This window comes from Rhopalosiphum padi, chromosome 2 (genome assembly GCF_020882245.1).
Source record: "Rhopalosiphum padi isolate XX-2018 chromosome 2, ASM2088224v1, whole genome shotgun sequence".
NCBI lineage: Eukaryota > Metazoa > Arthropoda > Insecta > Hemiptera > Aphididae > Rhopalosiphum > Rhopalosiphum padi.
Window position 1 is genome coordinate 64208936 of NC_083598.1, and position 14755 is coordinate 64223690.

Below are 14755 nucleotides of genomic sequence, written 5' to 3' on the forward strand. Positions count from 1 at the left end.
TTATTATTAGCATAGGCGGACATTTGGTTAAATTTTTAGGGGGGGCTATAACAATCAAATGTAAAGTGACTCGCAGGGGTTTCGCCCCCGCAACCCCTTCCCATACATAAATATATAATATTACTAATACAAATATAAATGTTTGTTATAATAAAAAAAATAGCATATATTTAAAAATAATTAATAATTGATATTTTAAATATCATTGCTATTAATATTTTTGGATATATCTTTTTCAATATATATAGGATAGAAAGGTTGCTGAATCTATCTTGAAGCATCGATGTCCTTAGCCAAGTTTTTATTTTTTTCATTGCACTGAAACTTCTTTCGCAAGTTGCTGAACTGATTGGTATCGTTAATGCTATTGTAAATAGTTTTTGCAAATTAGGGAATACTGTTTGGTTTTCTGACAAAACTCCTATAACATCAGTTATGTCAATATTCACATCAGAACCAATATTTTTAACTACAACATTTTTAGCCACTGTCATTTCTGAATTAAGACATTCCTTGGACACATTCATTAGAGACTAAAAATTAATATAAAATAATATATTAATAGTTATATTGGTATTTATAAATCAATGTGTATCGCCACATTACTATTATTATTATTATGTCAGCGCGGCACGCGAGAGACCGTTTCTATCATCAGATCAGTCATGACCCCGCGAGCTAATTTTCAAAAAATAAATTAACAGATAATTATTGAAACAAATAATAGCAATAATAAAATTTCAAATTAAGTTTCGATTTTGGGGGGGTCTATTAAAATATTTGGGGGGCTAAGCCCCCTAAGCCCCCCTGATGTCCGCCTATGATTATTAGCCAGCTATAGTGTGATGTTCATTATTCTTAACGGCCAGTAGATATTAGGACTTAACGATTAACGCCTTTTTTATTTTCTATAGATAATTATTTTTATGTATAACACGTAGTACCTACCTACGGTAAATAGAATATTATATTTTAATATCTTAACGAGGATTTGTATTATTTTATAGTCGTTTTATACTTTTAAGAAAGGGATCTTTTTTATATTTAATTTTTCTTCTTTCAATTTAAGTCTACAGACATATTTTTCCAATGAAACTAGGTAATTTGAAAAAAAATCAGTGTTCGATTCAATAACTAGAAATCGTCATAATTTACAAAGGGCTATAACATTAAGCCAATAATAGATGAGTTCATGCGAAAACCGTTTTAAGACAAAACTGTTTATATCAAAGTGGTCACAACATAATAATACATAATAATACTGTATAAATAAATCCCAAATATAAAGGTACCAAACTCATTAAACGTCTTTAGGGTCAATGAGTCATTTAAATTGTATTTTTAAATTATGCAAAAATGATGACATCTACGTAATATATATGTATGTCCTAATGTCCTACAACGATAACAATTGTACTATAACGATATACATCATATTAATGTTTAGCAGTTCTCATTTGACTTAAGTTGTTTTTTGATCCTTTCATTTTGAAGCGCATAGTGAGCACTTTTAAATTTTAATATTTTATATGCGTATAAAACTTGTTTCAAATTTAAAACTAATGAATCTAATCGATAATGGCTGAACGTAAAGTCACTATATTGGCATTTGTAAATGGTGACAACACATGCGGTTGATACGTCCTCAACACACAGAATGACCACTTTTTTATTAATATAATTAAAGCCATTAGTAACTATTTAAGGCGTCGCCCGTAACCACACAAATGCGCAAAATACGCATGGGACAAAACCATAATACACAGATTTTAAAATACTGAATATCCTATTATACACACAACTTTAGCCGTATATTTTTCATGATTATCGTTGCTTATCAGTTATCGATAAATAAATATATCTTAATCAAGATTGCATGACTTTATTAAACTTCGTTTGTAAAATTATTATCATATAAATGCTATTTTTAATTCTACATTGATGTAACAAACACACACACACATTTTTAATTTGGGTTGTGTAATTTGTTTTTAAGGAATTTGAATTTAATTCTATGTATTATATATTTATATTATATCTATATTTAAATTTGTATCGTACTATTTGTGTATGCGGTATTGCATGAGTTATACATCTTGTGCAGTATTGGGTCATGTTTGTATGGTAACGGAAAGCCCCGATTATTTACTACGTATGTAGGTATCTTATTTATATATTGAGTAACGAATAGCTATTTTTAATATGTTAGTCCATTATAAAACAAACCGAAAAAATGTCGAAACACTCGAAACAGCGAGCATCATATATAATATGCATTCATATCTGCATTGGTACAAAGTACGAGCATTTGTTTACGTTCTTGAGTGTATGTAGGCGAGCCTGGTGGTCATCGTAGATATATACATTTTAAGGGTCATCATTCCATACCCAATCAATGTCGCGAGTCGTACTGGCGAGAGTATGTGCTATGTAGTTTTGTTGATATTTTACTGTTGAAAAAGTGGGTAATATTTCAAATGACTTTGGCGCCACTGGCTCGAAATGTTTTTTAAGAGTCTCGGCGCATTTCTAGTTTCTACGTTCAAACCATTAAAAATACGACCAACTCGTATTCTTATTCAACACTTTTTGTATTCTGAATTAATTCCATACAATAAATTATATTGTATCACATTAAACGATATAATATAATAAACACTTGTCACTAATTATAAATGTTAAAATATATAGTAACTTTTTATAACGTAATATTTAAATTATGTTTGTAATGTTTATACTTTATACAATAGTTATCCAATTATTAGTGGTCATTTGTTTAAAAGAAAAATTGAAGTCAATCGCGTTTTTAATTAGTTATCTATATTAATATGTTGTGATGTCCCTCCCCAAAATAAAAAAATAAAGAGTTTAACATATTGTTTAGAATGTTTAGATAATATATATTACATATTATATAGGATATTTATGGATATTTGAATAATTTGGGATACTCAGCAGTCGGTAAATTAAGAATCAACGAACTGGGATGTCAACGATTTGAGATTCAGCAAAATTGAATTTGTCGAATTGGGTTTCAGTTACGAGAGAAAACACGGTACATTAACTAAATATTTTCAGTATTAAAGTTGTTAAGTGCCCAGACACCCAAAGATGGAGCGATATAGGTCTCGTGATGTCTCACCTCTACTTAATTTTAAATTTTCTTCACTTTACACTTTAGAGTCACTGTAATAACTATGTATATAAAATATGATTCATTTATATAACTGGTTTAGGAATTTAAATGTGTGTAAAATCTACTCTGACTAAAGAAATGATCAAATCTCATCATGTGATTGTAATGGTGTTTTTCTTGGATTTTCACATCACCGGACTTATATATAGCTTGAGTCCCTATAAATCCCTGAAATGATTTAGACAACAATATATAATTTTTACAAAAAAAATATTATAGGTATTATCAAAAAAAACTGTGTGCGTGTATATTATAGATAATTTGTTGTTCGTTGTAACTGCGGTATACGAATTATGCGGGTAAAATAGGTCATGAATCATGATACAGACATACATATTTTATCTGAATCTATAAAGTGTGCAACAATGAATAAAAAAAAAGAACAAACATAATATTATATTCAATAATGTCAACAGCGTATTTGCAATTATTATTTGTTTCAATATCCCCATATTGTAAATTGTAATACATTATGCACACATAATCGCATACACCATTAGATATGTATATTGTATATATGAAAACAAAATACTCATTTACAATTAACTTTTCAACCGATAACAAAAGGGTACACCTATGCCCTATACTTGTTAACATTCAAAATGCAATTAAAATAAATAAAAATAACGAATAAAAATCACAGTTTGATTCGTTGTAGTTATGAGTATAAATAATATATATTTTGTAAATAGAAATATCAGGACTTTTATTAAATTAAAGAAAAATATTTACAACCTATATACTTATTATACATTTATACCTAAGTAATTTATAACACAATATGTAAAAGTACTTCAGCACTTGTCAATAGATACTTTTTGAAATTCATACAATTAAATTTCGTTTTAAACTACATAATAATCGACACAACGTTCAATTTAAGTCAACACCGAGTTGATTTATTACTATTATTCATTCATCCAGTCATTAATTTAAATTAGTTTATTGATTTATTGATTTATTGTAAATAATTTATATATATTTCTTTAAAAATCGAATCAACATTTTCAATATTAAAAAAAAAACCATTAACGAAAAAGTCTTAAGAAATGCGAATTAACTTTATTATTTGTAACGTTTCTGATTCCCCGCAGTCTCTGAGTCATTTTAAATGACGCGCGAGACTCTTTTATAGCCTACAGGGTCCAAATTCTAAAAAGTTGAAGGGTCTTTGGAAATAATTTATTATTCTTGTATAGTAGGTAAATTAATACGTTTGTTGTAAACTGTGGACAACGGAACTGCATTAAATTAAAAGTTCTTTCCGGAATTGTTGATTACAGTTATATTTTTTACTTTTTAATATATTTGCTATTAATTTACTCGAATACAAATACAAGTAAAAATAAATTAACATTATTCAAAATAAATATCATGATTATATTTTTAAAAATAGTTTAATACCAAAACGGCAAAATATCTTAAAAATCTATACAAAATTAATTGAAACAAATAGTACCACTATTATTATTTTTTATGATAATACTAAATGTTTTATTATTCTCGTCGTTGAAAATTTCATTGATCAAATTGTTTTACTCGAAGTGAACGTGCAAGTAAGTGATCACAGTATCACACCCAAAGCAAAATAATTACGTGATTATCTTATGTTTTGACAATCAGATTCGTCCTTTTATGTAAAAATTAACTACACCTACACTACACACATCATATTAGTAGTAAGTTGTAGCACGGAAAACTTGTAAAATAACCTCACGAAATTGTTTAATATTCATGATGAGGAAAAAAAATCGATCGACGGGGTTGAATCATCGACCGAAATTCACTTATAGTTAAACCTCGACGAGGATGGGATTCGAACCCACGCGTGCAGAGCACATTGGATTAGCAGTCCAACGCCTTAACCACTCGGCCACCTCGTCACTTGAGGGCAGTATTAGAAATCAAACCATTTTATAGCCTGTATTAGGTACGTTCTACATTATACGGGTACAATTAATACAACCACGTGCGTCAATACCGATCGAATACATCGAGTGAAGTTAAAATGTTCCTTAATGTATTTTGATATTAATGTCTGATGATAAAAACTAAAAATTTAAAACCGGATACGATAAAGGTTACGGTATATGATGTAGGGTTAGTACTGTAGAAACAGAATGCGAATGTTGCATCCGCCAAGATTTTTACAAATAGGTACCAAAAATATTTACATACAAAATTAAATGAGCAGTGGGGGCAGTAGGTAATGATTATTGATTTGTAATAGGAATAGCCGATTATGTATAATAATATACGATTTCGTGTCTCGTCTCTCGTGTGTCTATTGTTACTATAAATCATAAAATATTTTAATTTTGAATACATTTTCCAAAATTTAAAATAAAAATATTTTTAACACTTGCTTCAATTTCTTTAACAAATCGTTATAATTTTAGGATAAGTAGTAATTAATTTTACACTCATTGAACTGATTCATCCCTTAAAATCTACATTGTTTTGTTAGGTATGATTCAGGGCTATGCACTGAATTAATGCACTTAAAAACCGATAAAATTTGATAAAATATGTAAAAATATGAACTTTATAAAATTATAATATGCTAAACAACGCTAGAATGCTAGATTATTATTAAAAACAGTAAAATTGCAAATCTTTAGTAAATAATAATAAAACGTATTTTTTTACAAACTATGCCTATTCTCAATATTATATATTATTTGGAGTAATTTTTACATTTTACAAAACTGTTGAGTTAATTAATTAATATGCTATATTATTTAGTGTTATGCGCATTCTATAAAGATAACGATGAATTCAATAGTAAAGTTCAACACCTAGAACAATAAAGTTTTTATTAGTCGAAAAAAAACACTATAAATTATTTAAATACTAAAAAGTCTAAGAAAAATATAGTAAAAATTAATATAAATATACAAGTTTATTAAATTTATTTATTTTTTGTATAACAAAATCTCAAGTATACAAAAATATGCTAAATGAATTTTTTTACATACGAACACAGAACAGACAGTATTGTTCGACTTTACTATAGGTACCTGTTATAATGAATGAATATTTAAAATACACCAACGTGTGACACAATTTGTTTGTTGAAACTCTTGCAGATTCCTTCAACAAAATAAAAAAAAGCGTGAATAGGTACATTAATTCCTTGTGGTTGACGTAATATATAATATTAATATTCGTCCATGTAATTGTATACGAATTTTAAATCTTTCTGTTTAGCGTCAAATATAATAGAACACTTTAACACTAAACGAATATGCACCGAAATGATTATTCAGTGTCTACTCAAAATATAAAATTTACAAAATTGAAAATAATAATACATAATAATAATTAATAATCAACGATGAATAATATCGAAAAATAAAAAAGGCCAGCAATTTCGTATAATTATAGCACAGCTTTTTCTTTTTTTCTCGACTTTTCATCGGCCTTTATAAGCTCGTGAACATTGACTATCCTGTAGACTGATTACGTACAGTGGTAGAGGTTTTCATTGTGGTGAGGGGCAGTGGTGAATATCATTATATAACACATTAACACCTTCTCGCCGTAATAATCATAATTTCTCGAAAATCAGTTACATTAATATGTAAATTTCTTGTTTATTAATTCTATATATTATATTTTTTAAGCTTATCTTGAGTACCTTAATCTACACGGTAGGTAGAAACTACCCCTGATCCGCTATATGTTTAAATATTATATTCTTCAGTCGAGCCAACCGAAACAACATCATGAATAATAATGATGATGATAATTAATAAAAAAATTAAATAATTAAAACAAACTAATTTTAACTTCTGTCTAATTCCGAACACTGCGAAATGGAGGCCACGGTAAAACGATACGAGTATAATATTATAACTTATTTATTATATATTATATAAGTACTATAAATAGAGATCGGATTTGAAGACAAGCCTTTTTTTTAATAATAATATAAAAATAATTTTTATATAAAAATGTATTTCATTCAATATTTAAGACGATGAATGTATTTTTTGCCTTTTTTTTGGCTTTTTTACTTATAAATGCATTTTTGTGTTTAATTTTAAATTAATATGATAGTTTTATGAACGACATGCGTCTTACATAGTACAAATCAAGAAGATATTCTGAAGACGGTGCATTGTCGTTTGTCAATTATTTTTAATGAGTTTTATTGTCGGCGATATTTATCGAGTATTTGGTATGGCCAGTTGATTTAACGTTTATAAAAGTACCCATACTACCTATCTGTCCTATCTATATAGATTAATATATTTTCTTAATGCGTTGATACAAATTACAAGATATACAATTGTTCGTCAGCCCGCATTCGTTTTTTAATACAAACTGGTTAACATATACGATATACAAACTATTTAATTTTTTAATACATTTTGTAATTGCTTTTTTTTAAATAAATGCTTTTTTGTTACCTTTTGAAATTTTAAATGTTTTTTTATTAATTATATTGCCTTTAAAGCCGAACCCTAATTATAAAGAATACTCGATGGGGATACTTTAAGTGGTAAAAAACGATCGATCTTGACTCCTGGAAATAAGAATGTTAACAACTCGATTATTATTCTAAATTGCATACTGTTTAGCATTCGTTATAATAAATTATGAATATCATTAATTGCTCCCTGCTTAGTGCCATATTGTTACAAAGTACTATAAACGATAATAAATTAATAAAGATATTATTATTATGCTGCCTACTATAAGAAATTATAATAGGTATTATATTATGTATAATATACTTATTATACTTATAAATTTATGACGATGACATATTATTTTTTTTTAAATCGTTTACCTAGATCAGATGTGTACACAATCGTGGGTAGTTTTTACACAACTTAACAACTGCGCATGGATTAATATAATAATTATATACGTTTCAGTGGCCTAGTAACAGTATAGTAACTATATACGTATTATATAATATGACACAACAACGCGTAACCACTTATTATATTTTTTTTATATATTTTATAAAAATATAAACGATTTTATACTCTACATAATATAAGTATTATAACATTATATAATATATGCTGAAGTAAATAAATTATTTACTTATATTGTAAATAAATCTTACGAGTATTAGTAGAAAATACTAGAAATATTGTTTATGCGTGGAGATCACCTGAAATTAAGTTTTAATATTTACTTATCTAAAACATAGTTAAAAATCCTTTTTTAATTAGTTATTAGAATTATTGAATAAGATAAAACAATTAAAAGGAAAAAATTAATAAGTTATCTTTAAAAAGTATAAAAATTAAATTCTTATTAAAAATGTTGTTTGGTAGGTAATGATTTAAAATTATCTATTAAAATATTTCTAAAATCGTTACAACTTTTCAAGAAAATTATTATTTGCCAATTTACCTTTATTATGCGATGACTGATGTGACATGACAGAAACCATTAATAGGTATAGACGTTTTAGTATTTATTTTGGTATAAACGTCAATCGAAATAAGAATAAAATAATAAATGTAATTTTGACGTTCTTGAAGTGGCTCCTCGACATTAGCTTGATTATGTGCCCCAGTCGAGGTCAAGTATAACCTGCGTAACCCGGAGTTTTTACAAGTATCACTCTGTTTTTAGTGTTTTTACTTTACTTTTTCATTCTAAATATTGTCAAAAACTAAGACGTACCAACGAAAAAAATACAGATATCAATTTAAAATGTATTCTGTTCACGACAACGAAGAGAATAATTCTATGTTTTCCAATAAATGTAGTGTAAAAAATATTTCTAGGTAATTTTGTTCTCGGAAATGCGTTTAAATAGAAACCGCTGTACATCATTATAGTATATTTTATACATAATTTAAATTGCCTCTTATTTTTAGTTTTTCTTACAACTAGAATTTCAGAAAAGAGCTGTATTTTTAAATTACAGTGTTAAATGTATACAATATGTACTTTGTTAAATGTTCTAATATACATACCACATTATACAGTAGGTAGGTTTTACCCGAGGGAATGTATGTAAAGCTCTTGTAACATCCTGTAATTCCATAAAAATAGTAAATACATGTTTATAAATAAGCGCGTTATTGCTCATTATTATATATGATGGTTTTAAAAATAATATTTATGCATTAAAGTTCGTTGTGAAATAAAATTCACCTTTACCAACTTCGTATGGTATACATATAATATTTTATATTCAATACGATTGCACTTCGACTTCCCGTTCCCGCAGACCGCAGTCATCATTCAAAGCATCCGAGCATTGATTAAAATGTACTTACCTTATATATATATAGTGTAAGTGTATACAGTAAATAATGAGGTACCTACGTTTAAAACTGTTTTTGGTATTATGTGGTTCGATGTCAATCAATTATTATAGTGTAATACTATAATACACATAATTTATAAACGAATAAAAAAAACATAATATTTACATTTTGGTTCAAATAAAAATCAATAGGGATAACGCTAAGTGGTATATATAATATATAGTAATATACATTCATATAACATTTATAACATAGGTTGGTATTAAATTCTGTGTATACTCGTGTGCATATTTCATGAACTCATATAATATAAACAAAATTTACAATATTATTATGAAGACTTGAACACTGTATAACAATTTACATTTACAAACAAAAGTAGGTAGGTCGTAGATATATAAATATTATAAGTATGATTAAGGGGTTGTCCTCGTCATAGACTATTGAGTATAGAGTATACTATATATTACACGCCATATGCCCGTAAACCTATACTCTCGAGATTGTTTTGAAATATTATGAGTATACTGCGTATACTTTCAAGTCCCAATCGATTTGCGATTTTAACTCTCAAAATATTTTTACAAAATTACGGGTATAACTGCATATATTCAAACCATATGCAAAGGAAAATAAACTTAATTAAGTTATTTCTCCATATTTACGTCAATTATTTATAACGTCTATATAACTGAAATATAAACTTTGGTCATAATCGTGAAGATTTGGTTGAAAGATCATCATTCATCACCTTCAACAGTTTCAGTTCCACGAGGTAATAAAGAACGAAAAGAAACAAACGACGAAAATAAGTTGCAGACGAGTTTTTTTTTTACCAATGTAGGTACTTAATTATAATATTTTTAATATTTATAAATACTGACGAGGTAGAAGGTAGATTAAAAGTTTGATTTAAAATCGTTTTCATATTATTGACACGTCTTTCACTCCTACAAACCATAAGAAAAATATTTGTATTGTATCAAATGTTTATGTTTTAATACTCGACGACTCGGTATACTCTTTAAAAAATGAATGAGAACACCTCTAACTTCTAAATATGATATATTATTATATATAATATATAATTTATACATTAATATTATATGATTTCTATGTACAGTATTACAGTAATGCTTATGTATAATACTGCTTAATGATGACTGTAATGTGTTATTGACAATATTATTAGTAAAATGGTATAAGGATTTGTCTGACGGGCGCTATGAAACGCGTAAATACTAAATTATGTATGCAATATAGTACTAAAAATACAATATTTTTCCACAATAAAAATTTTCAAAAAACGAATTCTGTTCTTATTATTGTATTCATTCGTTTACCAATGTGTGTGTGTGTGTGTGTGTGTGTGTGTGTGTGTGTGTGTGTGTGTGTGTGTGTGTGTGGTGGTATCATTACTACTACACACGAGGGACTTCGAACTCGCAGGCCCGTTTTTTCCTATACATATTATATTATTCTATGTATCACTATATAGCGGCGACAAGTCAAGCGGATGCGAATAAAATATTTCAATTCGAAAATCGACGCGGTCTACGTGAAAACCGTCTCAGGCGTGATACCCATCATTTCCGGAGAAGAAATTTAACAATAATAATTTTTGTCGCCTGCAGAGATCTATAATTCCCGCGGGACCAACAACGACGGCGAAATCGCGCGCGCGTGGGTTTATCCAACCGGGTCCTTGAATTTAATAACATATATTATACAGAGTGATATTTATCAGCGAGCACGCTCTGCCCCTTTTTATTTTTTAATAATGCAACAGCGATTCAAATTCCGATTTCTCGGAATATTATTCTGTAAACAATATTTAACACTCAAGAGGACGCCCACCCGCGGCGAGTACGTTGCCACCGTCTACAACAACTAACAAGTATATTACACTTTGTTACTTTTAAAATATCAATAAAAGCCTCATAAATGCTCTCGATAAAAAATCTCGGTTTTAAATTGTATTATATAGATCGATTCGCTATAATTTTAAAAATCGCTAAGTTATTATTATAGGTACTCGCGATTATTATATTAACGTAAAATTTTCCGTGCAATACGCGTACCAGCGCGGGCGTCCTGCCCTCAATGATAATATTTTTAGACACATATACTATAAGATTTTTATAAACGTCAACGTAGTATAAGACTATAAATTAATTTATAGGTCTACGGATCACCCTGTATACTCGTGTAGACGTGTAGTGTCTACGTTGCGACTAAACTTATGACTTCGCACGGGCCCGCCCGACCGCCCGGGACGTTGGGATGAGCCATATGTCATGCGTGTTGCCCGTGTTAGCGTGTACAACGGGCAATGATCATCGTTCATCATTCTAAAATATGTAAGTACTAAGTATATGTGTTCTTATAATTCTGATTAATTACTATTACCATACAATATCGTGGTACATATTATATACCTTCTATAAATTATAAGTTGTAACTTATAGGTATAGGTCAGGTCGGTTAGGATAATATACTATATCAGAGGTGGCCAAAAACTTGTGACTTATGTTCTTGTTTCTAAAATCAAAATCTATACTCATGACAATAAATTATGAATTTTATTTTTTTTGGCACCTATACATTTATATAAAAAAATATAAAATTATGAATCTATCAACATTTTGACTCACCGCGCGGTACCATTGTATTTTTCCATCATGTGGCCCGCAAACACATTCATCTTGACCTCCCCTGGAATATATTATAAATTATAAATTATAATGTAGTCGGTGGCGAATCAAAAAACATTATAAAATGACATATCTATTACCTTCCTCCGGTATTTCAACGTAAAATCACGGCTATAAACCTATACGGAAAACAATAAACGCGAATAATGAATGTAATATTTAAGTACCTACTCAAATCGTTCCAGATTGGTTTGAGGGGTACAATTACACGACTTTCGGTGTATTTGGGTATTCCATATATTATATCCACATGACTACACATGTTCATAATTTTCTTGTTGTTCACCAAATTAAATAATATTGTTTTAGCCTTTTAGGTAAAAGGATTTCATTAGTCATTATTTATTTTAATGACCACACTTAATAATAACACTTAACCCGCGGTGGAGTACCTATATGGCTATATGTATAGTTGAATATTTTGAACTATACGTGGTATGTTGTAGTGACGGATTAACCACTCGGTCTACGGTGATCCAGCCGATCCAGGGGGGAGGGGTTTAAGTCACCTTCTTTGGAAATGTTATGTATAATATGTTTTGTTTACATAATAAATAGTCCATACATCTTTAAGTTGAAAAATTTTGAACATAAATTTTTTATCAAAACGGCAAATCGTATCTGTGTTTAATCAATTACGCGTATAGGTAGAAAAATTATAACTGTATATTTTCTAAAAAAAAGAAATAATTAATCTTCTCCCCCCCCTACCATTCAGTTTTCGAAATCAATCCTTTCCTTTAAGAAACACGAAGAATTTATGACAGAATCTACCTTTACCAGACAAACACACGTTAAGTAGGTAAGCAATATACCTATATTAAAAATAATTACAACTCGCGTATCTTAATCTTAAAGCAACTAGCAAGTCATATCAAATAACAAACTATATATTTAAGCATAGATACTTAGTATAACTCTTTAAAAACAGTAACCAAATTAATTTTTATACATTCAATTGCAAAGTAGGTAATAGCCGAGATAGGTACTTCAAGAGGGCGGGACCCGTTTCATCCAAATTTTAATATTATATGATTCCCGTTTCGTTCAAACTGGTACTTAGATCAATTTAAAATAAAGTTGGCAATGATTCAGTCAAAGAGTTCTTCCGAAGCTTTCCGTTTACAAGTTGTACTCACAATCTGGTGGGTTATATAGTTAAATCATTTACATCTGAATCATTGTATGGTATATTATTATGACGATGTTGATCAGAATTTAAAATAATTTCTTCATTTATCACTCTAGAATCAAAAGTATACATACGTATAACGTAGCAGAACACGTACGTTTTACACAACACCAACGAATCTCATGTGTATTTACGTTATTTGAACCAAAATAATTGTATTTATTTTATGATTACCTATTAAATATTAACATATCTTTGTCTCTTATGGTACTTTTTAAAAACACCCATTTTAATAAAATGTGATAGGTATGTTCACCGTTACGTGCGTACTGACTATGATCAAAGCTAACTTGTCATTCGTTACTTTATAAATTATAACTTTTAAATATGCTATTTATTTTGTATTTCGATAACAGTAATTTTTGGTTTAGATAAGCTACGTTTATAAGTTGCGACGAGTTAATTAACGCACAGTTTACGCTCGGTACGGGTTTATTAGACATTAATGACTGAATTTTTATGCGTTATTTGCCATATACTATATGTCTTTATAGATAGTATATAATTTACACAGACGATATCTTATTTAAATTATCTTTTTTAGTTGTCTGTAGAATATCATAGACCATGGCATCATCTTACCGAGGTACCAAATAATGTTCAAAATTTTAAAACTTAAAACACCTTAAAATATTATAAAAACAATTCACAATATTTATTAACTGAATTATCGTTAAATTAATTTTAAATCGATCTAAACTAGTCTGGACGAAACGGGCACATCCCTTCAAGATCCTGTAATGACATTTTTTATATAATTTTATAGGTAGGTACGGTATAACGCAAAAGTATAACACTCAACTTGGAAAATATATTGAATTTGTATTATTTTTATTTTAGGATTTCGTTATATCCCAACATTAAACTCTGGCCTTTAAAATACCCTCTTAGACAGTGAAAGCCCTGGGCAGTTGTCGATTATTTGGGTGAATACAACACTTAGTTGAAGCACATTTTATTATTTTAATCACACGCGTGTAAAACTATATACAGTTGATACCAATAATTTATATATATAGAGTATTTTTATATTACATCAAGAGACAATAACCAGCCAAATAAGTATTATTTGGCAAGAAGTACCTACATTATAAAACACAACGAAGGACTCGCTAAGTCGCAAACCGCAGTTAATGTACCCTCGTAATATAAAATAATATTACCTGCGAGGCTGCGACACAGACAAATCATAAATTTAACAATTTATATATCGCACATAAGAGTATATTATATATAAATATAGGTAGTGTATATTGTAGATATCATGAAAGGAACGCGATTTAATTGCAACGCAAGCGCATTCACCGTGAGAACAGAGATCGCTGCCCGATTGATCAATCTTCCTAGCCTGATCACGCGTATCAACGCTTACCTATATACGTACGGTACACAACGTACACAATAACAT

General features: G+C 28.6%; 1 non-coding gene across 1 annotated transcript; it reads right to left on the reverse strand.

Annotated features, from left to right (window-relative positions):
* Positions 1 to 4997: 4997 nt before the first annotated feature.
* Positions 4998 to 5079, reverse strand: Trnas-gcu (transfer RNA serine (anticodon GCU)). Its single transcript has one exon. It is a non-coding gene; the product is annotated as a tRNA-Ser (tRNA).
* Between the last annotated feature and the right edge of the window lie 9676 nt (positions 5080 to 14755).